At 41.8% G+C, this 23,914-nt stretch overlaps 1 protein-coding gene across 4 annotated transcripts in view; it reads left to right on the forward strand.

Moving 5' to 3' along the window:
• Nucleotides 1-23,914, forward strand: part of ephb2b (eph receptor B2b) — a 148,135-nt gene that overhangs the window by 28,113 nt on the left and 96,108 nt on the right. The window lies entirely within an intron of this gene.

Genomic DNA, 23,914 nt, shown 5'->3' on the forward strand with positions numbered 1-23,914 from the left:
CTCCCAAACCATGAAAACTGAATCTTCACATTAGTTGATGCTGGTTCGGCAGCAGGGATTTGATTGATAAACGGGTCTTGTTGGCTTAAAGTTATCAAAGATAAAAGAAAAGATTTAACCAAAATGAGCTACTGTAGAAAAAAGAACATTAGCGGTAAACTGTCAGTAAAAATAAGTACCTTAATATTTTCAGCAAACGGTTCAATGCTTCCTCTTCTGTCATTTTTTAAACAAATTGTTTAGTTCTTGAAGCCTAAAGCCTGTGTCACACAGCCACTACGAACATTTTGCGTGTTTTCAACGTATAGAATTTTGGTATTTTGTGAATCATGCGTAATTCTTAGGTGTTTTTGCATTCGTCATTCGACGAAAGATCATTACGTGAATTGTGTTTTATGCTGTTCAAAATTTTAGGTCGATTAAGAATGACGCCGTCTATGCCTATTTTACGTAGCTTCTATGCAGTTATTACGTTAATCTTAGACAACTGTGCGTGATTTTTGCGAAATGCATACGCAGATTTGTGGCTTTCCGCGACCGTTCCACGTATGTGTAACTGATTCTTCATGCATTTACTGCTGATGCATAACTTTTAGGGCGTAGAAGGCGCACATATCACATTAAAATTCATTGAGGCTCCTACGGCCACCTCAAAGGACGTCATGAAAATGGGACACACCATTGTCGTGCGTCTGTTTAACTGTACCGTGAAGTATTTGTAAGGCTAATGTAAGAACATACACCATGCTCCAGTCGTTATTAAGTTACGAGTACTTGCTCCTTACTCCACGGGGTGTGCGTGTGATGCGTACGCGTCTGTAGGATGTCCGCACAAACTACACACTGACTCATTTCCTCATTTGTGACAGTCAGGGTGCACCAAGGAGCGCACACTTATCACGTGAAAAGCACTGATGGGCTCCTTGCAAAGGGTTACGAAATGAGAAATCCTTACGACACGCCTCAGTCTCGCCTATCTCCCCCTACCTGCCCTAACACGTTGTATAAGTGTTTACTACGACCTGTAACACTTGCAGTCTACGACCTTGATATTTCATGCTGGTCACCTGTGTGACCTGTCCAGGTTAATTGTAACGAAGGCTTTGCATGAAACTGTTGGTGGGTCAAAGGTGAAAACATATTCTCTGTTCTATCACGTTCAGGTGAAATGAGTACGTTTGCATTGAATGTGACATTTTTAGCTCAGGAGCTTTGGTTTCTTGTGCCGAAGAAGGTGCCGGTAGCATTTATACACTTCTCAATCTGAGAGGAAAAATGAAAAGCAGAGAGATACAAATTTAGCTTGGGTAATAAAGCGAAACAGCACTCATGATGTGCTTGCCAGACAGAGTTTTGTATGGTTTACTCTCGAATGTCACCACTTGCGGAGCTCATTTGCCTAATCTTGGGGAGCAGAGTGGAAGTTGCATAAAAAGGACTGAGGCTGTCTGGGTTGGTGATGCAGGGTTTGGGTGGAGAAAAGGAAAATCTGAAAGACACCAGGGTATTAAATTACACAAAGAGGCAAAGAAGACATTTCTTCAGAGGGAACCTTTCTGGAACAGACAAACATTTTTTTGTTTCGGTTTAAGCAAATGATGAGAAAAGATAGAGACAAAGAACAAACTGTCAGGGAGACCGTCCCACACACATTTTTAAATCCCCAAAAAGAGTCAAATGTAGAAATAACTGCTCATGAAAAAAGATCACAATAGTTGATGAAAGAAATGCTGGAAGGCTTTAAATAATTCAACATCACATATTAAAATAAACAATTGACTTCCCAGTTAAGTCCATTTTACATCACCCTCTCATACACACCACTATTTTTTCTTTACTATTTTTCCAAGTTATTTGTTATTTGTGTTTTTACTTTCCACCAAAATTACCTTGAAGACTAAGGATGCAGAGAAAAACTCAGCAACATAAAAATTCGGCTGGATTTAGCAAAAAAAGACACATTATGACCCATTTAAACTTTGGCTAATCAACAGGCATCCACGACCTTGCAAAGGCACAATGACAAATTGTGAGGTGCAGAGTAATCACGCCTCCATTTCCCATCATCCATCTGTTTCCACTCCACTATCTTACAGCCCCTTACAATCCCAACCGGAGCAACAAAAATGGCGAGCGATGTTCGCACAGTTTTAATTTAGATGCCGGCTGGATGAGTAAAGCAAAGACGTACATGGATCTATTTGTCTTGTGGCGCCGATTGAAGCATCTTTGTCACTGCTAAAGGCTTTTTTTAACAGCATTTTTTCATCTGCTCCTGATTCACCACAACTGAATAAAGTAATACTCAGAAATGCAATTTTAAGCTTAATTTTCTTCACATATGCCCTCAATCATAAAAACCCTCAACATCTATATTTGATATTCAATAACTATTCAGTATTTGGTAAAGTGTTTTAATTTTTATTTCTTCCTTCTTCCTTCTTCCTTCCGTCTTTCATTAGTCCACAAATTTCCATTTCAGTGCATCCCTATTAAACACACTGACATAACTATTTTAAGTAGATCTGCACAAAAAATTGCAAATGTATCGTTTGTTGCTATATGAAGCGGTGAAATACGTATAATACTGCAAAAGTGGGCGTAAATTGCAATAAATAGCAGGGGTTGACATAGCCCAGAAATTTGCACTGGCCCACAGGGCCAGTAGTTTTTGAAACTTACTGGCCCTGCCTGAAAGTTACTGGCCCGACACCGCGCATAGCGGGACCCGCCGCTTCGCAGGTGCTTGCAACTTTAGGGGGGTCCGGGGGCATGCCCCCCCGGAAACTTTTAATATGGTGCAATTTGGTGCATTCTGGTGACATCACTTATTTCTACACTTTTCAATGACTGAAAATAGACCATATCAAACTTAAATCTGCTCTAGTCTGTTTCAGATGTTTTGAAGAGAGCACTGCAGTGTAGTAGGTAACACTAGTTCAGAAGTTTTCATGGTGCTTTTAATGGCAAATATCGCAATAAATCATAAACCTTAAACGTGTTAAAACAATCTAATGGCAGCTTGAACCATTTAACGAATCAAATAAATCCCTTAATGCATTTGACCAATCGGATGGACGCCTTCACATTGTTGACCAATCAGATGGAGCCCTGTTATGTTAGATGTTTGTAACCTATGTCAACGTGGGTCATTTGGAGTATAATTTTTAAACTGGGAATGGTTATTTGGTTATTTTGCTGTTTGTTTATATACCGCAAATTCTATCGTTATCGCAATTTTAATCTCTGATATCGCATATCGCGAGTTTTCCTCATATTGTGCAGGTCTAACTGAGATCATTCAGCTAACTAGAAATACTTACTGCTTACAGTGTTGTAAAGAAAAACAAAATTAAGTAGTTTAACATTCTACTGCATTTGAGTCTGAAATTCAGGTATTTGGAGTTGCCTTTGATTCTTTGACATTCAGCTTAAAGCTTAGTGGATACAGTTTCATCTTCAATGCATTCATTAAATATCTTGCTGTCCATAGTACTAATTCCACCCATTACTCCATCTAACATATTCCTATCTATTCCTGCCATGTCTTCCACATCTCTGACATGCTTCAGTCTCTCTTCAGTGACGGTGTCGGATTTATAATCAAATGTAATAATAACCCACTGGCTTGTGCCTTCGTTGTTGCTGTTTAACATTGTTTTGTATTGAATTGTTACATTCAATAAAGTTTGAAAAAAAAAGTAGTGAGCGCGTGCCGCTCGGCAGTGAAAGCCGCGCGCTCGCAGGCGGGAGAGAAGGAGAAGTGATCAAAGGTTTCCCATAGAAACCCTTGAAGTCTGAACACAGGACTAGCAGAAAAACTAAATTATGAAGACGAGGTAAATCTACACGTTTTCGCAAAATTTACTTTATTGAAAAAGGTGAAGAATATATAAACCGTTAGATATTTTAGTGGCCCGAGCGGACAAGTGAAAAGTAAAGTCTTGTGGTCCGCACTGCTCGAAAAACAGGACCGGGCCAGCGGACAAATGGCTATGTTGAGCCCTGAATAGTAACCTTAATTGTGCTAAAACAATCTTATGGCAGCTTGACGCACTTAACGAATCAAATAAATCCATTTAAGCATTTGACCAATCAGACGGACGCCTGCACGTTGTTGTCCAATCGGATGGGACTCTTTTATTTATTTATTTATTTAGGAGCACTTTCATGTTAGATGTTTGCCTACTATGTAAAGGTTGGAAAATAATTTAGATTACGTTAACTCTTATCTAAATCAAATTGTTGCAGTGAAATGGAAATTATTATTATTTTTTTTTTGCTATTTATATATAACTTGGGATATATTCATTTATCCCAAGTTATATTGTCATCGCAATATGGATCACTATTACTGCATATCGTGAGTTTTGCTCATATCATTCAGGCCTAATTTTAATCCTTTGAAATCATGTAAAACGCCATAAAAGGTTTTGTTTTTGTGCATCTGAAGTTGACCTGTTGTGCTCTCTTGGAACTTCACATTTTCGACTCTTGAAGTTCTCCACCATCGTTGTTTCTTATCGCTTTTGTTAATAAACTCAGCGTGTCTTGTCAGAGCGTGTAAAGGGCCCTGATGGCATCTCCTAACACACACTTATCTGATTCATTCGGACCTTTTGCTGGTCATTAGAGGGTGCAATCCAGCAAAATCAACCATTTAGAAGCTACAGTTCCATTTCTGCTTTTGACCACGGCTTTGTAAACAGGGAATTTTACAAAGCATCAGAATCAAACATTCATAAGGAAAAAAGGTCCATCTATGTAACCTTGGAGAGCAAAAACCTGATCAAATATTCAGTTTTCCATTCGTTTGCATAAAATCTGCCAACGGTATGAATGCATTACAGTTTGGTGTCCTATTGCCAAGGTCAGCGAGCTCACATGTGAGAGTAACCCACAACTTTGTGGAAACTAATTCAACCTCATAAATAACCATTGATGGCAGGGAAGTGCAACTTAGAAACAGCTCTTTGGAAAAACATTACTGTGTCTTTGAAATGAAAGTTAAAGGGTTTTTATTTTTTTTTAACTGTAGTAGATAAAGTAATTGTGTTCTTGTGCATATTTTACAGGAATAAGTGTTACAATTGACCTCAAAACATGAACTACCTATCCTTTACAACAATAGGTTGGAATTACGTGTTCACATTCTTCAAATGTGTCTCTCTTTGATGCTCATGTTGGAAGATCTAGATGGGGGATCTTCTTACTCAGCTTGAGGACGTTGTAATAACTGTGTGGATGGTCCAGGCTGACAGGGAGCCAGCGGGTGAGACGGCCAAGTAATCCGAGATTAAAACACGTAAACAGCCTTAATAAAAAAAAAAAAAAACACAAAGCAAGAGAAGAATCCTGCTTGCTGAGTTCACGCACATGCTAACACAAGGTCTCCGCACTGGGCTGGCAGAATGTGCTCAATGTATGCAGACACACACTCCAGCCCCGAGAATACAAAGGAAAATTAATGCGCACACACACACTCTTTCCTAGAGATAAGCTGTGGCAGCATGTCGTCAGGGGAATTTGGCCGACCATATCATCAAAAAAAAAGGGATCCATTAAAATCTAAGCCCCTCAAGAGCTGCAGCTCATAATCTGTGACATGGTTTCTGCTATTTATATGCCTCTATCTCACTCAAGAGGGGAAAGTCTCCTGCAACTTCTTGGACGCCGGAATCACTTGCAAAACAAAAAAAGAGCATTCGCTGACGAGATTCTTCCCTCTTTTGAAGTTTTCAGCAAATATGTTTTAAAAGACAGATTCAGAAAGCCTTAGTCACATGCACCTGTACGGGCGCATTGACGTGCACGGGTGATGCCGTCGTCCTCACGCCACACTCTAGTCGTTGGTAAGGTGCGAGTGCTGGTCCTGGGACTACTGACCCCTTGTGTCATGATACGTACGTGCCCGTTGAATGTCCACACAAACTACACTCTGAGTGTCTAATTTCTAACAGTCAGGCTGCTGCAAGGAGTGTGCGTGTATCACGTGAACAGCACTAACGGCCCGATTGCATAGTGTGCACGATTTTGGGGGGTTGTCTCACCTACTTTTCTTCTTACTTACATGGAGTGTAATGATTCATTTGAACGATTCGATTTATGTCATTTCTGTGGTTGTTGATATGATTCATAGCCAATATCGGTTCATTCTGAACAGCCAGGTACTCTGTCCTAAAATGGATCCAGTACATCCACTCAGAGAAAAATACCTGGTACTGAACAGTGCTGGTGACGTTTTCCAGATTCCTTGGCTTTTTTCAAGATAATCAAGTGTAAATTCAATGATGTGTACAAACAAACAAGTAAACAAGAATGAAGTCACATTTTAGTTTCCTAAAGTTCAGCCCACTGTTTTTCCACATCCAAAGAATCCAATAGGAACTTCATTAGAATATTCTAGCTCACTGGATGGTCACATTCAGTGTTTCTGATCAGTGTTTGCTGCCTCACATGTGTGTTGTCTGCTGGGATTTTTATGATCTATTAAAATAAACCTACCGGGCTTCAATCCAAATGGCATTTTCCGATATTGATTATAGTCAATTTATCTTATTTTGAAAGGGTTTTATAAAGGTTCAGATTGATTCCATTCATTTCGATTACCGACTTGGCTCAGACAGATGGATCTAGTTAGAAGATAAATCTGTTCATTTGATTAAGCGTTTCACCCTTATTACTTACCCTTACGTGTTAACGTGTTTGCTACAACCTCAGGTCTTTACCAAATAAACAACTTTGCATGAACATTTTGCCCTTTACGGGTCTATAACCTGCGTTAGGTTTGACCAGGTTTGACGGCCCTTATCCACCTGTCAGGGCGGTTGGGACGAAGGCTGAACCGACCGTCAGAATGAAGGACGTACATTGTCTTTGTTTTGGCCTTCGTCTCTTTTTTCCTCTCCTTTGATGCAAGCAGATATTCTCTGAGGCCTTCTTCACATTTAACCGCCCTGATTATTATTGTTGGAAGTGAGTGCTTGTCCTCAAAAATTCAGAAGAAAACTAATTAGAGCATCATTGTTGTCAGCCAGGCAGAAGGTGTGAGGGACAGAGCTTGTTTCCCAAGTGTTGTCCTCTCAGTTAGTGGCACATGGCTGTCTGGATGCGACCCCAATGTTCTCAGGTTCCAGACACATTTTTACAGATGTGGTTAATTACATAGTGCTTCGGACATTTAGTAAGTGAGTCTGACAATAACCTCCAAGCATTAATCACAGTAAATTACACAGAGGAAGGCACAGCACAGAGGTTCAATTAACCTCTTAGCCCTGTCTGAATGTGTTGGATGGGGCTCGTTACTTAGCGTGGGCCCTAACACCCTCACAAACAGGGACCTGGTGCCAGAGAGGAGATGTCAGGACCGCACTGTGATTCCTTTCAAACAAGCACACACACACACACACACACACACATTGTACTCTGCCAGCACAGACCCCCTGCTCGGGAATCGCAGAGCTGTCATGAAACTCAAGGCGACTTTTGTATTCTACGTTTTTCTCACAGCTGCAGAGGCCTTTTCCCAAAAAGTTGTACAGAAATTCCCCAATTTATTTTTGTTTAAGCGAACCGGTGTCTTAAAGTGACCTTATGAGAACCTCTGACGAGCTGGCGACTCCCCTGGAGAATTGAGGAGCCACTTTGGGGAGTCACAAGGCCAGCTTGAAGGATCTGTGAAATGTTGGCTTGCGGTGATTGGACGTATGACAGGCTCTGCTTTCATTGGTTTGGCTGGTTACGAAGTCTCAGGGCTGAGCTTCCCAATGACTCCATGGCCTCTGAAATGCAGCAGAAACCACAGGATACATCTTTCATCAGTTAGCCAGTATGGTTCAAGATGTGGTTTAGCTATCGCTATATCTCTAGTTTGGCTCCCTGATGACTGCACAGCTGAAAAACTACCGTCTCACCGAGACACTGATTCACTGTTTCCAGTTGAATAGCAAACTCTGAGGCTTCCTCCCACCACTGCTCTCCTGTCTGCATTATTAACGGCCACCTTTAATAGCAGTTAAAGGGTTTTTGTCATCTCTGCATTCACGCTGCTTTTTCACTCTGTCACCACGTTTCTTAAACTAGAAGTTTAAATTCCCACTCAGATCATATTTTGATCTATTTTCAAAGCGTTTCCAGTGGTCTTTCAAGTAGAATTATGTCGTTTTTTAAGCAAAAAATAAAAAATCGGTGTTGTTTTCTAGGTCATAGTTTCTGCAGAGCAACAGGAGTTCATTAGAAATTCACTTCTGAGTTGTGAGCGGGACTATTGGCATGATGCAAGCCTACCTCTGTGTCTGAGAGCTCTCTGTTCACAGGCTCTCCCGCTATCTTACAGCCCCTCACACCCCAAACCTAACATTACGCCAGCAACAAAAATGGCGGGCGATATCAGAGCAATCCGGCCGTCCAGTTTAGATCCAGATCCGCCCATCGTATTTTCTACGCCACAACTTTTTTAAAGCTGCATTTTTTTCTAATATAAAAATGCTCAGAAATCCAATTTTAATCTTAATTTTCTTAATAAACCTCCTCCATCATCAGCAAAAGGATGCGTTAAAGACATCAGAGTGGGTCTTTCAACTGGGACGTATTGAAATTAAACATTTACAGGAGTTTCTGTAGCATTTTTGTCTTTAGTACTTCAGTGTAGTACTAAATGAATGAAAGTGAAGATGGAAACGAGCCACATGTTAAAGTAAAGGCAGAGCTTAACAAAAGAGCAGAGAAACAGGATGAGGATTATGTGATGAACATGAAAGAGAAGGAAAAGGGAAAGTGGTGCTAATATTCTGCTTTTTATGAGAAGAAATGTGGTTATTGGTGATGTTTTTGTCCATGTGAACACAGGAGTAGAAACAATAGGTGAGAAAAAAAAAGCAAAATAGTGACACATTAATTAACGCTTGAGGTTTAGTGCTTAGTCGTTCGCACAAAGAAAACGTTTGCCTTGGTGCAAATTAAATGAAAGAAAGATTTTATTTCATATTATCTTCTATCTTTATAAATGTGCTGCTAAACAGCCTTTGGACACAGGGGGTCCCGATTTCCTTTCTAGCCCTGCCATGAAGAAGGGAGGCAGACAAACGAGGAGCCGGGGGCGGCAGAGGCGGACCCACGGATGGATGACAACCCCTCGCCGCCGTTGAGCCACCTCCCAGAGGCCACTGGGCTCAGCGCCGCCCGCTCCGCTCCCGTTTGTGGTTTTGATGCTGATGTTTCAGGATTGATTTGTGGCATTCAGCAGTGAGGCACCCGGCGCTCACAATGACACAGGCATGCGGCCCCAACACGCCGCCCTCTTGTTTCTGACTACTCAGTGGCGCTGTGAGAACCAGCGGTCACGTGACCCGGCTGTGGCAGATGAAGCTGGGGGGGGGGGTTTGTCCCCACCAAACCCAACGTGCTGTGGTCATCCCAAAATCCTCCACCCCGGACCCCCCGCCCCCTCTCACGCACACACATGCTAAAGCGCTCTGCTGCTAATGCCTTTGTGCCGAGGCGCACGCATGCATGCACACATGTACACAGTCCGGCCGTGACACAAGTGCACACATACGTGTACGGCCACCCACAGGCACGACGCAGAGTGAAACACAACTCCAGCCTCACAGAATCGAACCCTTGAAAGGCCTCGGACCCCCCGCTCCAGCAGATCAAGCTTCTCGTCGATCACATGGCTGCTGAATTATTTCAACTTCTGTGTAACGTTTTTGGTTCTTTAGAGATGCCTGAAGTTCATTTCAATACTTATCATTTACTATTTTATAATTTATCTATTTTAATACTTTATTTATTTAATTTAATCTTAATGTTCTTTGAACAAACAATAATATTTATCTATTATTATTTCAATCATTGTTATTTATCATTTAGGTACATTTTTCTTTTTTCTATTTTTGCATTTGCTTGTGATAAATAAATAAATCATAAATTGTACGTTTTGATTTTTTCTGCAATTGATCTGCAGAATGCCCCCCCCCCCCACCACCACCACCCCACCGCTCTTGTGTGCGGCGCTGCAGGAATTCCTCTCGGATCAGTGCCTGCGCCCTCTTTATTCCCATTCTGTCTCCTCCGACACCTGGCCGTTGCCCCCCCCCGCGGTCCTCCCCCCCAGCCTCTCATTAATCGGCCCTGATATTGATGGGAACTGAATGCTGGCAAATGACTGCCTGAGAAGGCTCTTCATGCCGCCGCTTCTCACCCTGCCTGTAACCCCATGCAGGCTCCATTTGCATGCCAGCCGCTCGCCGGCTCCGTGAATCGGCCCCTCTGTGTTTCAGCTGGCCGAGTCCTTCAGCTTTATGCTGCATCTATACCGATTGTTGTCTCTTGATTTCCATGTCTGTGCTAAATTTTTGTGGAGATTTCTTGGCAGCCCCGTTGTTTCATGTCGTCCCCTCCTTCCCACCTGTTTCCATTTGAAAGGCCTCCAACAGCCCATCAGAAAGTGATGGTTCCCTACACTCAGCTTGATACATATTTTTATTCAATGATAAATCATTTTTATACCAACTTTCAGTTTAGAAACCAATTTTCCTATAAACAGAAAAAACATAGAAATCATAGCTTTCTGTAAGAAAACTATGCAAAACGGCACCGGTATTTCGTTTCCAAGCAGAAGTCTTAGTGGTTATTTCCAAAATCATGAATTAACTTGAGTTCTTTCTAGGTTATGTAGATTTACAGAAAAATATTGAATGAAAATGAATAAATTACATTTATATTGTCCAGTTTCATTAGAGCACACCCATCTCACCTCGTCCAATAATTGCTGTGTTGGCTGAAAGGAAAGGGGGTCATCCTTTTCCACTGGTAATGACTTGTTGCCTCGCTACACTGCTCACCTGTTGCCACGGTAACAATAGTATCCCGAGTGCGCAGACTTTTGCCTCTTGACTCCGAGACACGTCCACATTCTCCTTGCCCTCCTCCTGGCCAACATTACCTGTTTCTTTCACACCCCGCGGGCTCTGTCCCGTGTGCTCACCTGTCAGACGCTGCTGCTGGAGCCGCCACTCGCCCTTTGGGCTTTTTTTTTCCGGTGGTATGAAACCGTAAACTCCTTTACGGTTTTTATGACCAACCCATCCAAAGCTATCCGTCTTTGATCTGTGTCACGAGTAAACATGGAGATAAGACCCGAGCTAAATTTGAGCAGAGCCTCACAACCCTTATGTGCTTTAGCTGCTCAGGAGATAAGGGAAACAAAGTCTGCTGTCAGACTAAGTGGCTGTAATGGCTACAAAACAAACCAAAAGGGGGGTTTGCTTCCTGAGTGTAAGGAAAGACTGGAATCACTGGGGGGGCTGGCTGGATGCAGAAACAGACATTGACTGCACATCTCAGTGGACTCAATGCAAATGTCCTCTGGAGTTATCAGCCGTTAAGCCGTGTTTACACTTACTGCCCCTGATCTGATGCTCCACGGCGGGTAAAAGTACTACTTCTTGTGTCAGCTCCAACAAAACCCTGAAAGGAACAGGTGTGTTCCAGAAGGCCACTCATAATGACGCTTTAGTCACATGCCCCCGTACAGAGAGTTGACCCATAAAGGGGTGGACCACAGCAAGTTTTCGGCTGTCCATGGAGGTTGGTAAGGAGGAGCGGCCGCATCTTAAGGGGTGTGTCTCGCAGCTCTCGGAAAGCGTTGCTGGCCACCTCAAGGAAGGTTGTGTAAATAGAATGTACCATTATCGTGGGTGTGATGAGTGTATTGTAAAGTATTTGTGAGGAGAATAGAAGTTACACGCACCTGTGCCATAAGGGTGATGCTGTCGTACGGTACCCTTACGCCAATACTCTAGTCAATGGTAAGGTGTGAGTACTGACCCCTAACTGACCACGCGAGAATCTTGAGCGCATTGGGTCTGCATGTGAAACATAAGCGCCCGTAGGACCCAGTGGGGTCTAAAGGCCGTGTCACACAGCAGACATTTTACGCATGTTCCACGTATTAAATTTTGGTCTGTCATGATACAAGCGTGACATACGTAATTCATACACGTTTCTTGCGATCGTCATTCGTCGATGTGCACAGATGTGGGTCGAGAGTTTCAGCCGACAGGTCTTTGAGCGAATTCGGTTTTGAGGTGTTCAAAATCTATGTTTGGTTGAACAATATGCAGTTTATGTGTATTTAGGTAGTTTCTACACTATTATTATGTAAATCTCATGCAATTGTGAATGATTTATGCGAGATGCATACACAAATTTGTGGCTTTTCATGGCCTTTTTCATATGTTTCTTGTATGTCTTATGGTCTTTTCATGCATGCACCACTGCAGGCATGTACCATGTCGCATATATGGTACACATTCCATACTAAAATTATGTAATTGACGCACGGATTATTAAGGAATTGCATATAAACAGCGCAATAATCATGCACGGTTCATGTTCTAAGTTAATGTACGTGTTCTTTGTGTGATGTATTTGCACTTCTCCATGGTTTTAATAATAATAATAATAAATAATTGATACTTTATCTATCCCACAATGGGGAAATTCTTCTCCGCATTTTGACCGTACCCTGGGGGGAGCGGTGAGCAGCAGACTAGCCGCGCTCGGGGGGGGGGGCAGCTGGCTGGGGAGGGCGGGGATCGATCCGCCAACCCTTCGGTTGCCTGAAGTTTAGCCTGAACTAAACTGTTTTGAATGTGGTTCATTCATGAAAGTTACAACACAATTACTTTTCTTTTCTGGAAAGGCAACTCATTCTTATTTGAAAGGGGGCATTTTTGCTGCTGTGGAAATACATTTGATAACAGTAATTTATAATTTTTTTTAATAAAACTGTAGCGTACTGATCGTGTTCTGGGACTTATTTCTCTTAGTTGTACAAGTAGAATCCTTTATTTTAAAGCCTGAGAGATCCTTTTAAAAGTTCCGTCTGATTCAGTTTCCAGCTGCCCTGGTCTGTGTTTTTTAAAGGCACAGGTACTCTCGCTATGTGAACAGGAGTAGCTTATGGTAGCGATTTGAGTGTTTTTCTTCTCATAAACTTTTTCCAAGGCTGTGGTTTTCATAATTCTCTGAAGTGCTTTCTCTCATTTGTTCTGCAGTTTCTTGCTGTCCGTCTTCTTTCACTGCTGACCACCGTGAAACCATTAGCACTGTGTTTGCTCACCGCTGGTATCCAATGTCTCCCAGTGTATGTTAGTTTGACTAACACTTACTCCTTAAGGTGCCTTAATGGACAGCCAACTGTATTTTCTTTGTGCTGTGCGGCTGTTGATTAAGAGGATGTTGATTGCAGGGGCTTTAGGGCTCCCTGTACTGAAAGCGATATTTGGGTTATTCCTCGGCATGTTGGAGCTGTGTGTCGGTGTGATTGGACGCAGTAATGGTCCCAGAAGTGAAGCGGGCAGGCATATGGCTGAGGTACTGCCTTCCACTGCTTCCCATTCCCTGCTTTATAGACCTTTGGGGGGTCGTGACCCCACCATAACTCTTCCAGAGCAATGGGAGCGAGCTCACAGGCCTGGAATCCACCAAGAGGCCTTACCTCCTGTGTGATCCCCCTCCTAGAAATGTGTGGTCCCCGCCAGCAGAAGCAGATGGGGTGCTGATGGTTAAACGGACGTGGCTGCCTGGTTGGTACACTGACAGCCTCTTAGAACGCAGAGTTTCTGGTGTTTTAAGAGGAGAGGGGACGTCCGACAGGATGGTCTTAAAGAATTCCAGGTGGTTGCAAGGAAGAAGTTGTACTTATGAGGAACGTTAGGATGGATGAGGGTGGGGAGAGGCAGCAATTTGTTGGGAAAAGTACAAAAATAAGAAAAGAGACAAATTGTTTCTCCTTGTTCATGTTATTTTTGAGTAAAAGTAAAAACTCCATCGCAGACTAGAGCTTGAGATGTGTGATATTGTGATATTGCGACAAGATGACATGATATTTTTGGTTTAACTATAACAGTTTTATTTAAATAAAAATCAACAGAAATTATTCTCCAAATGACTCAAGTCTACATAGGAGGGGGGCGTCTAGCATGGAAGAGCTCCATACGATTGGCCTGTTGCATAAAGGGCTGTTTTTGATTCTTGAAATACGTCACTGATGAGATGGTTTTAGCATGTGTTTAAACACTAAAGGTAACCATTTATCGCAGTTATCTTTGGCGATGTGCGTATTAATAAAGGAGTAACAATACATTTTCAATTTATTGTGCAGTTTAGGGGCTGCACGATAAACACGCGATATAAGTGATCAATATTGCGATGACGGTATACTTTGCGATTCATGAAGAAAAAGCAAACCAAGCAAAAACATATTTTAACATTTCACTGCAACAGTTAAATTTAAATAAGAGTCTCCATAGGAGGCCAACATCTAACATAAAATAGCTTCATCTGATTGGTCAGCAACGTGAAGGCGTCCATCCGATTGGTCAAATGCATAAAGGGATTTATTTGATACGTTAAATACTTCAAGCTGCCATAAGATTGTTTTAGCAAATTTAACGTAACCATTTATTGGAATTTTCGGCAACTTACATTTTACAGCTTCATATTGCAATAACGATAAATATTAAATCTAGTGTGCAGGCCCAGTGCAGATCTATTGCAGATACGAGTTATTGTATCCGAATATTTGAATTTTTTCATCCCATGGTGGATACATGATACCCCCCCCCCCCCCCCCCCCCCACACACACACACACACACACACACAACCAGTTTTCAAAAGTTATTGTTGAAACTGGAATTCCCTAAAGTGGAAAAAAAAATATTGGATTTCATAGCGTCTTTTTCATTATCTTAAGGTCTGGGAGTTGTGTGTTTGTGTGTGTGCATGTGTGTGTGTTTAAGATAACAGAGGTGGGAGGCGACGGTTTCAGCCCAAACAGAGAAACGTCTCGGATCTGATGACTCTTGGCAGACGCGTTGTATTGACTGGCAGCAGATCAACTCCCTTTAGGTTGACCCCTCACACGTCAATAACACCTGCAAAATTCCTCCTCCTGTCACACACAGGTATGAAATGTTGTACCTGGAAGCAGGACAGATAAGCAGACAAAAGAAAACAAAAGGGGACGGGCATGACTCATGATCTGAAAGGTGCTTGTTTTCTTATCGCCATCATTTGTCAATTTGATGGGACTTTTGCGAAAGTGCAGTCAGTCAAATATCTCCAGGTAAATATCAGCTAAATGAAAAAGAGAAAAAAAAAAACCCGAGATAAATCAAGGTGCTTCTACCTAACAGGTGTTCCTGCAAAGATTCCTTTGAATAACGACAGACCAACTGAAAATGGGTTTAAAAAAACATTCAAATTGCCCTTCCCAGACCAAACCAGTTTGTCATTAAAGATATGTGACAGGCCGCAGCATCTCAGGTTATCCCTAACAATGAATCTTCTATAAAAGTGCATTCTTTAGAAAGATGTAAACAGTAAACTGGTTTGAATTGTTTGTATATATATATATGTATATATATTTATATATATACATACATATATATTAATATACGTTAACAAAGTGTGGTCTTTGCGTGAAATTCTTACTGATTTATCATGAATGAACCACGTTAAAACCCCAAAGGAGTACGTATAAACCACGCAAAGAACACGTAAGTCAACGTAGAGCATGTATTTTTGTGTTAATATTGTGATGTCTATAGGCAATACATTTGTAATTCATGCATCAATTACATCATTTTAATGTGATATGTGCGCCATATACATGATACAAAAGTTGTACATCGATGGTACATTCTTAAAAAATATCTATTAGACATACGTGGAAGTAGTTCGTTCGTGGAAAGCTACAAATTGGCGTATGCATCTCACAAAAAACATGCATAAATAGTGCAAGATTTATGTGATAATTGGGCAGAAACTCTGTAAAATACATGTAAACTGCGTAAAGTCAACCGACCCTAAAGTTTGAACAGCTCAAAACAGAATTCATGTAAAAACCCGTCGGCAGAGACCCTCGACGGACATCTGCCCACATTGAACGCAAGTAACACTTGTGAGCTACGTATATCACGCATGCATCATGAAAGACCGAAATTCCATACGTGGATACTGCACAAAATGTACGTAGTGACTATGTCACATGACTTTTACCTTCCTTTTTTTTCACAAATGTCATCTAGTTTAATAAAAAAAATGTAATTCGCAACATCCTCATTTTTGACAAATGTTTTTATCAGACATAAGTTTGTTTTGTTTTCATTCATTCTTTCACGTCTTCGTGTGAGACCATTTTAAAACAAAGTTTAGGAGTTGAAGCTACTCATTTATTTAGACTTCATGAAACATTTACAGCCTGAGATGAGTCTGATTTAACATTAAGCATGAAAATAACCCAAAGATCCCCTTACAGTTCCCCCAGAACCTGACCCAGAAACTAACGTTTGAAAAAAAATCATGACAAGTTAGGTGGTTTTTAGGCCGTTTTATTTGATATATGGTGACATGCAAAACTAATTTGTCAAGCTCGGGTGACAGTCTTATCATTGGCTCCAGCGGGGTGTTGGTAAACCTCAGGACCGTCTCAGAACGCCTAAATTAGGGCAAAAGAAATTCAAGCTTGAAAGTGCTTAATACGGTGCAGCTAAATGTGTAAATCTGCTCAAATGCAATTACTCAGCTTTGAGATTTATAGGATTTAAAAACAGATAAAGTGTCAGGACTGGTTTCTGTCTTGGGTAGAGAGGATTTAAAGGTTGGTTTCCTTCAAGACAACTTTTGGCACTAAGACGATTGTGATTTTCCTTTTTCATAATCAACTGTGATTTCAAAGGTAGCCTTTTAGTGATGGTTAACAGTCCCGAGGGAATAATCCATTGGGAAAATAAGGTTAGACAATCTTTTGCATGATTTAATAGAGCCGTCCAGTGTTTACATTTCCATAAATTTGTTGGGACGTAAATGTTTCATCTTCTCAGAAGGCTTGAAACCCCAACCTATTATGTCATATAAAATGTTACTTTTCAGTTTAAACTTTTATTTTATCAGACCCTTGGGTGATTGGGATTTAAATTATTAATTAGGAGGTTGCTTTAATGCACAAAACAAGAGATGCAGAAGAAGATTAAACTTGATGGAACAGGGTTCCTTTTTTTTTTTTAGGTGAGAGCTCTAATGTGAATCTATCCAGAGCAGCTTGCTTATGCACACTTGTACTTTCACATCTTCTTATCTGTGGTCCCTATCAGCCAAAACCATGGAATGATGTGTTGTTGAATAATGTTTATTAGCCTCTGTCAAAGCAGCAGCGTGGAACCTTATCACGGCACTTGCAGTGATAAGGATTTAGGGCCTCTGCACAGGAATTTACAGCAGCTTTTAAAGCATCTTTTAGTGGATGAAATGTCTTTAAAGGATGTAGAATAGGTCATAAACTAGATTTGTTTGTCAGACTTTAATGACTCTCCTCCCATAACATGTGGTGGGATCTCCTTATCAGCCAAACAAGGACAGGCCCCACCAATAAAAAGAGTTGCCTCTCCTCCCCACGCATGGAGACGTCTTCGGGTCTTGCAGTTTCCTCCATATGTTGAGGTGAATTATACCAATACATTGGGATTGTGTGCTGCGGCTTGCATGACAGCCGTCACCCGTCTCTTACCTCCCAACGGCTATCCTCATTTGCCAGTCAAAGCGGTTGTCAAACAGACGGTTGCTTCTTTGACGACCACAAGCATCATCTCCCAGAGGACAAGTTTGAAGGAGGAATGGGTCTCGATGGACCCACAGTTTGGGCTGAAACTCCTTCATGGCTATTCACCATCCCTATTTTAAAGACATGGACCATAAAACACAGGATTTCTTTTCGTCCCTGAGCTTTTTGAGCCACTTTTGACTAAAAGCTTTTAGTCAAAGTGTTGGATTTCTGTACAGTTACTGCTGTCTGCAAGCTGTCTCTCTGATTAAAAGTGATTTGCTTATATCTGCAGACTGTCCAACCTCCTTTATGCTGAGTGTTTGCATCAGAGTGCTCAGGAAACACTTGTAATGATTGGATGGGTAGACACATGAATGGCTCCCTTTCTTCTTCTCTTCAGCTGTTCCCTGTAAAACTGTGGGACCCTCTTTTACAAAATTTTCCGCAGCAAAATTTAAATGGGCTGATCTGTTAAACAGGTCTTCTTGAGTTGACATGGAATTGAGAAATATGGAAAGTGGGCTTATAAATCCTCAAGTCGGCATCAGCTGCCAGATTTCCTTTTCCAGTACAAAAGAGTGGCCAGGTGAGCAGGCCAGTGCGCCGTTTACTGCTTCGTTTGACGTCTCTCTGCTGTGAAATATAGTGTCACTCTGACCTCAACTATTTATTGGTCCACATACATTAGTGAAAGTATGATTTTAACGTTTGTCTAAGACTGAGATGCATAGAAGAAAAGAGAAAGTGTTTTCAAATTGTTGGTACTTTAAAAGAAATGACCCAAAACTGTGACCGTTTTGCCATGTCTGACTTGTTTTTGGGGTTTTTCAAAGAAAATCGATTGTAGCTTGCAGTAAAACGAACCTATACATCTAACTAAAAAGTATTCTGTACTTTTTCTGAATCATTTTCATTGAGTCATTGTTGTTGCTTCAGTGTAATTTTTTGATACCAGAAGTTCTTTCAGTTTCGCTTAAAAATAGTTTCTTTTGGAGCGCAATAACCGTTTTAAACTCCCGGATGATGAAAATAAATAAATATGAGGTAAGGGGGCAGCAACTGGACTACCAGTCAGTTTTTCTCTCCGTTTCATCCTTTGATAAATGAAACAGAAACGCTGCACAGTGTCAGTCAAAGACGGTTGGTTTCTGTTGGAAGATCAGACAGTGAAAAAAAAAAAAAAAAATACAGTTGTTTCTTGGTTTTTGGTCATCGCCGCTGTTGACAAGTTTAGCCGCTCTGAGCGATAGCGCGGCTGTGCAGTGTAGGGATTAATGTCCTACATTCTGAGGAACGCCATGCTGTGTCTCTCTGTCAACACGAGTCTGCGCTGTTTTTTTCTGTGCATTCATTCACATTCTTACTGCAAACCTTCCTTTTTCTCATCCATATTCTTTGCCTTAGAAAAATCTAAGAAGTCCTTGGGGTCAGGCTAAACTTTGAGCCCACCTTTATCTCTCAACCAAAACTGAACCGTCTTCTTCCCCGGTCAGAGGCGGAGTCGTCCGTAAATCCAGTTCATGACGTGTACTACCAGTAGACAAAGCTGGGTTCAGAAGACTGCTTTAAAAATGAGGAACTCTTCTGAGGTTGTGGTCAATACGTCAACGTCCACAGAGTCTGATCCACGGTAAAAGCAGCATTCCAAATCGACTGTGTACAGTGGTGGCCGCTCCACTGTACCTTAATGAGGCCATCTTGTGATGACAGATCCGTTGAGCTGGGTTTCCCAGGACCAGGAGCGCCTTCCCCTTCTTCCATCTAAATGAAAGAGACTGTTATTATTTCCAACAGGCCATACAGTAGCCCTGTCTATCATTAAAGCTATAAATCACATCCCCGCCTCCCTCAGGGCCATATCATTGCCGTTCCCCCTTAATCTGGGGAGATTTCCGTGCCTGGTCCGCTATACAGTATTCTGTTTTTAGCTCAGGGACCAGCTTGCTCCTGTTACTCTGCGAGTCTGTAGTGGAGATGGAGTGGAGTTTTCCCACATTTGCCACGGAGCGATGCGGTTTCAGACGCACAGTCGCAAACAAGTTGTCCTTCTGTTGTGGTTGCATGGAATTTTATGAACACAGATTTCACTGGGAGAGTTTTCTACCTTTTGTTGATTAAAATGCTCACAGCAACATAAAGCTCTGTACTTCATAGCCTTTGTTTCTGATTGTAAATAAAACTCAGAGGAACTCTTAACACAGTTTCTTCTCCTCTGGCAACAAAGAAGCATCTCTTTCAAGTGTTTTCCGCTGTTGTGGAGTCGTATTGCTTTTTAAACATACCCACTTTAAATTGTAGGCTCTAAATACAGGCTATTTTCTAGGAAAATTGATTCCTTTCTATTTGACTGCTGCTTGAGCTATCATGTCAATGTCTTTTATATGCAACGCTCCTCCTGGGACGCAATAACACGCAAAACAATTTGTCAAATTGTGTTTTTCACGGTAGAAAAAGAAAGCCCAGAAGAAAATCCTCATCACACGAGCTGCAAGTATGTGCTTGCACGTGGAGGCTAAAATATCTGTTTGCATGCTGGGTTGCCTGCCCTGGGGAAAGTTTTGTTCAGGCATGGCAGTAGAGATATCCATCACCTTCCATACCCTAATTGGTCATCCAGCTGTCGTTCTCTGATTGACGCCTTTTGGAGAAATCTTGAATTGTCGCTCACGACGGTGCACACCGAAGAGCGGGTTGACAAGCAAAAAGAAATGATTGAGCTGTGAGAAAAGTTTCTAGAAAAAAAGTGGGCACATTTGCACACCATGTGAAACCTTATGAAACAGCAGAAAAATGCCCCCCCCCCCACACTTGTGAAGCTATGAGTAGCTGACTACTGTACGTCTGGATGCTGTTTATTTTCATGCTTCAAAGCTCAGTCCCCCTTTAGAAAGTGTTGATGCTTTCATTAGTGAGGCAGCGTCGACCGCTCTCTGTTAAGATGAGTGTTGTTATAGTACCCCCCCCCCCCCCCCCCCCACACACACACACACACCACTCCACTCATGTCACTTCAGACGGCCTCCCACTCAAGAGCTCTCTCAGAGATCAGCTCTAAACTCTCCCTTCAGTCTCAGGAAGTGTTAGAGGAAGCACTCTCTTCACAAGCTTTTCTTCCAGTCTTTGGACTCGTTGAGCTTTCAAACCCCCCCCTCCATGCTGAACTGATTCAACTAAAAACAGATAAAAACAGATTTTCAACAATTTACTGGCTGATTGTTGATCTGGTTTAGAAGCAAAGTAGATTTTCTTGTTAAAGTTTCATTATAGACGTACTTCCCTTTGATGAAGAAACATTGAGAGCATTTTCAGATGAACTCCAACTATTCAAATGCTTTTAATGCATAAATTGTAGTATTATTATCCTACTGCTGCGGCGGGGGTCTTGGTGTTGGGAGGGTCTGGCACTCTCCCTCCTTCTTTTACGTTCCTTTTTAAAATTTTTATAAAGCTTTTAAGTGCACTTTATATTGCAGAAAATTGCAAATATCTTTTGCACATGTTACCAAAAACGCAGTTCCCTCATTTATCGCAGGAGATGAGAATAAGCCGCGATAAGTGGAATCTGCAAAGTATTCGAGATCTTTTAAGGCAGTTAAACTCCTTTGTACAAACGTTCTAAACTTTTATCAGACACAGCTCTAGAGGAGATCTGCATGGAGGAATGGGCCAAAATACCAGCAACAGTTTGTGAAAACCTTGTGAAGACTTGCAGAAAATGTTTGACTGCTGTCATTGCCAACAAAGGGTAAATAACAAAGTATTAAGTTAAACTTCTGTTATTGAGCAAATACTTATTTTCCATCAAAATTTACAAATAAATTCTTTACAAATCAGACAATGTGATTTGTCTCCTATAGTTGATGTATGATGAAAATTACAGGCCTCTCTCATCTTTTTAAGTGGAAAACTTGCACAATTGGTGGCTGACTAAATCCTTTTTTGCCCCACTGTATATGCATGTATATGATAATATATTACGTTTGGCATACTAAAGAACAATTTTTAGAAAGTTCATTTTCTTACCTGGAAGCAGGACGACTCCATCTCTGAGATACCACCTTTTACACTCAGCATCTTGTCTGCGTTTCAGCTACAAAAACAAACAACATCTGAACTGGAATGGGCGGTTCTTCATTTTGTGATGTCACAATGTGAGAATCCGCTTGTTTTTATGGATTTTATGGGGCTGGTGCTTAGAGAGCAGGTTTTAGAAGAATACTCAGGATCAAAATACCACTTTGGGGTTGTTTTTTTCTCAGGAACAATTGAATTTGCGTAGTATAGACCCTTTAATGGTTAGCATAAATAGTAAAAATGTATAGGCAGCTTTCTTGTACATTCAAGCTGCCAACAGACAGTGGAGTCATTGTCCGTCTCACTGCCATTAAAGACTTTTCAAGCTGAAAAAGGTTCATAGAAGGGATTCCTGCGGGTCCATGAAAGCACCCCGGAGCCTTCTTCTCCTAATGAATTTCCAGTGTTTTTGCTGAGCGGCGTTGCTTTGCTGAGAAGTTCAGGGAAAGTTAGTGGATACTTCTTCCAGAGTGGAGATGTGTGCTGCTCCGCCTCCAGGGAGGTAATGTATCTGAGCGGCTGTCGGTACTCTCCTATGTGCACTCGGCTGAAGAGGGGCGACCAGTGTTTGGTGGGGAGGTGCTGCCCGTCCAGCATGTGGGCCACTGATAGCAGGACAGATCAGGACAGGAAGCGCACAAGAGGAAAGCGTGAATCCAACATTTTAAAGAAGCTGAAAAGAGGAGGGTATTAGGAGGAAGAAGACAACCTGCCCCTCCACCAGCATTAACAGTCCTGGAGAAATGTAGTCCCCATTCCCCCCCACAGCACTTTCCCAGCCTCCACAGAGGGGGTTCATTATTATCGTTTTACTCCGCCACTAATTATTGTTATCATTATGGGGGATAATTGGCATTTCACCGCCTAACACCCATGTCAACTGCTCGGCTCGGCGTCTCACAGAAGGTTATCAATAGCTGCTCAATTGCAGTCTCATCTAACTAATTATAAGATTTGGGCTCAGTGATAACTGAATAGTTTGTAAAACCCGGTATTGTGTCTTTGGTGAAACGCTGAACGTCAGCGGAAGGATCTGGAATAAAGCTCTGAATGCAGAGGGTGTTAATTAAAAGCCACCTTTTTTTGTCAATAAACAAGAAGAAATGAAGCGTTGGTAAACAACCAGACTGACAAATTGGTGCCAGAACCAAGTCTGAAAAGAACAAACAAAACTGCAGATCTCAGATCCGACTTTTAAAAAAAACATCATGTCAAGTTTTGTGTGATATTTACACTGTTTTATACATCTACACTGTTAGTTTATGAACCGCACTCATCAGTGCATCAATAAAGAATGAAGAATTTGTTCAATACATCTGCGTTTCAGTTGCTACTGTGACCCATGTTTGGGTTAGAGGCCATCTTTGCCGTGGCAGCTCACAGTCGACGCATTTAACCTTCTGCTGTTGGTCCACAAGACTCCCACAGGTCTAAGTCTGAGCCTCAGAGGTGGTGCCTGGATTTGAGAGGAGAGGTGAAGAAGTTGACTCCATGAATGGGTCAGCAAGCATGGGAATGACGTTCGGATCAAGCCGGTGGAACGAGCACCACGGAGAGCTTCATGACAGACAGCAGGCACATTGTCTTTGACCCCAATTACCAGAGGTGTTTCTTTCCACTCGTTAATCCGCAGCATACAGGGTGGGCCCTCCTCCGTGCCGCGGAGATTTGGTTTCCAGCCTGTTGTTTTCACCGTACAGGCTACGGCAAAGTCCTAATGACCTGGATGTTTCTGACCTGCGATGAAACAAATCTGTTTCAAAGGAGACATCCAAACTGCTAATTATGCAGAAGCAGGAAACCTTATCTTAAAGGCTCAAATGAAAATGTTGTTTCTGTTGTTTTAACAGGTTCTTGTGGCAATTATCTGATAATGGAGGACATATATAAAGAATTTTGAGCAATTTTTGATTGGGGCGAAAAATAAAGATGTCGGTGGTAAAAAAACATAATTGCATTAAAGCTTCCTGCTCCGCTCTATTCTGATCATCCACTGTCAGACAAATAGATCCATGAACATCTCTGTTTTTCTCGTCCGAGCTGGAATCTGGATCTAAACTGTACGACTGGATATCTCAGACATTGCTTTCCATTTTTGTTGCACAGGTAATGTTAGGTTGGGGTTGTTAGGGGCTGTAAGCTAGTGGAAGAGCTCTCAGATTTGAGTGGCGGGAAGGGTAGGCGATATGAAGTTCTGATGAACTGCCACTCTGTGGAAACTATGT

Source organism: Oryzias latipes, chromosome 5 (genome assembly GCF_053564925.1).
Source record: "Oryzias latipes strain Hd-rR chromosome 5, Olatipes_Hd-rR_3.1".
Taxonomy (NCBI): domain Eukaryota; kingdom Metazoa; phylum Chordata; class Actinopteri; order Beloniformes; family Adrianichthyidae; genus Oryzias; species Oryzias latipes.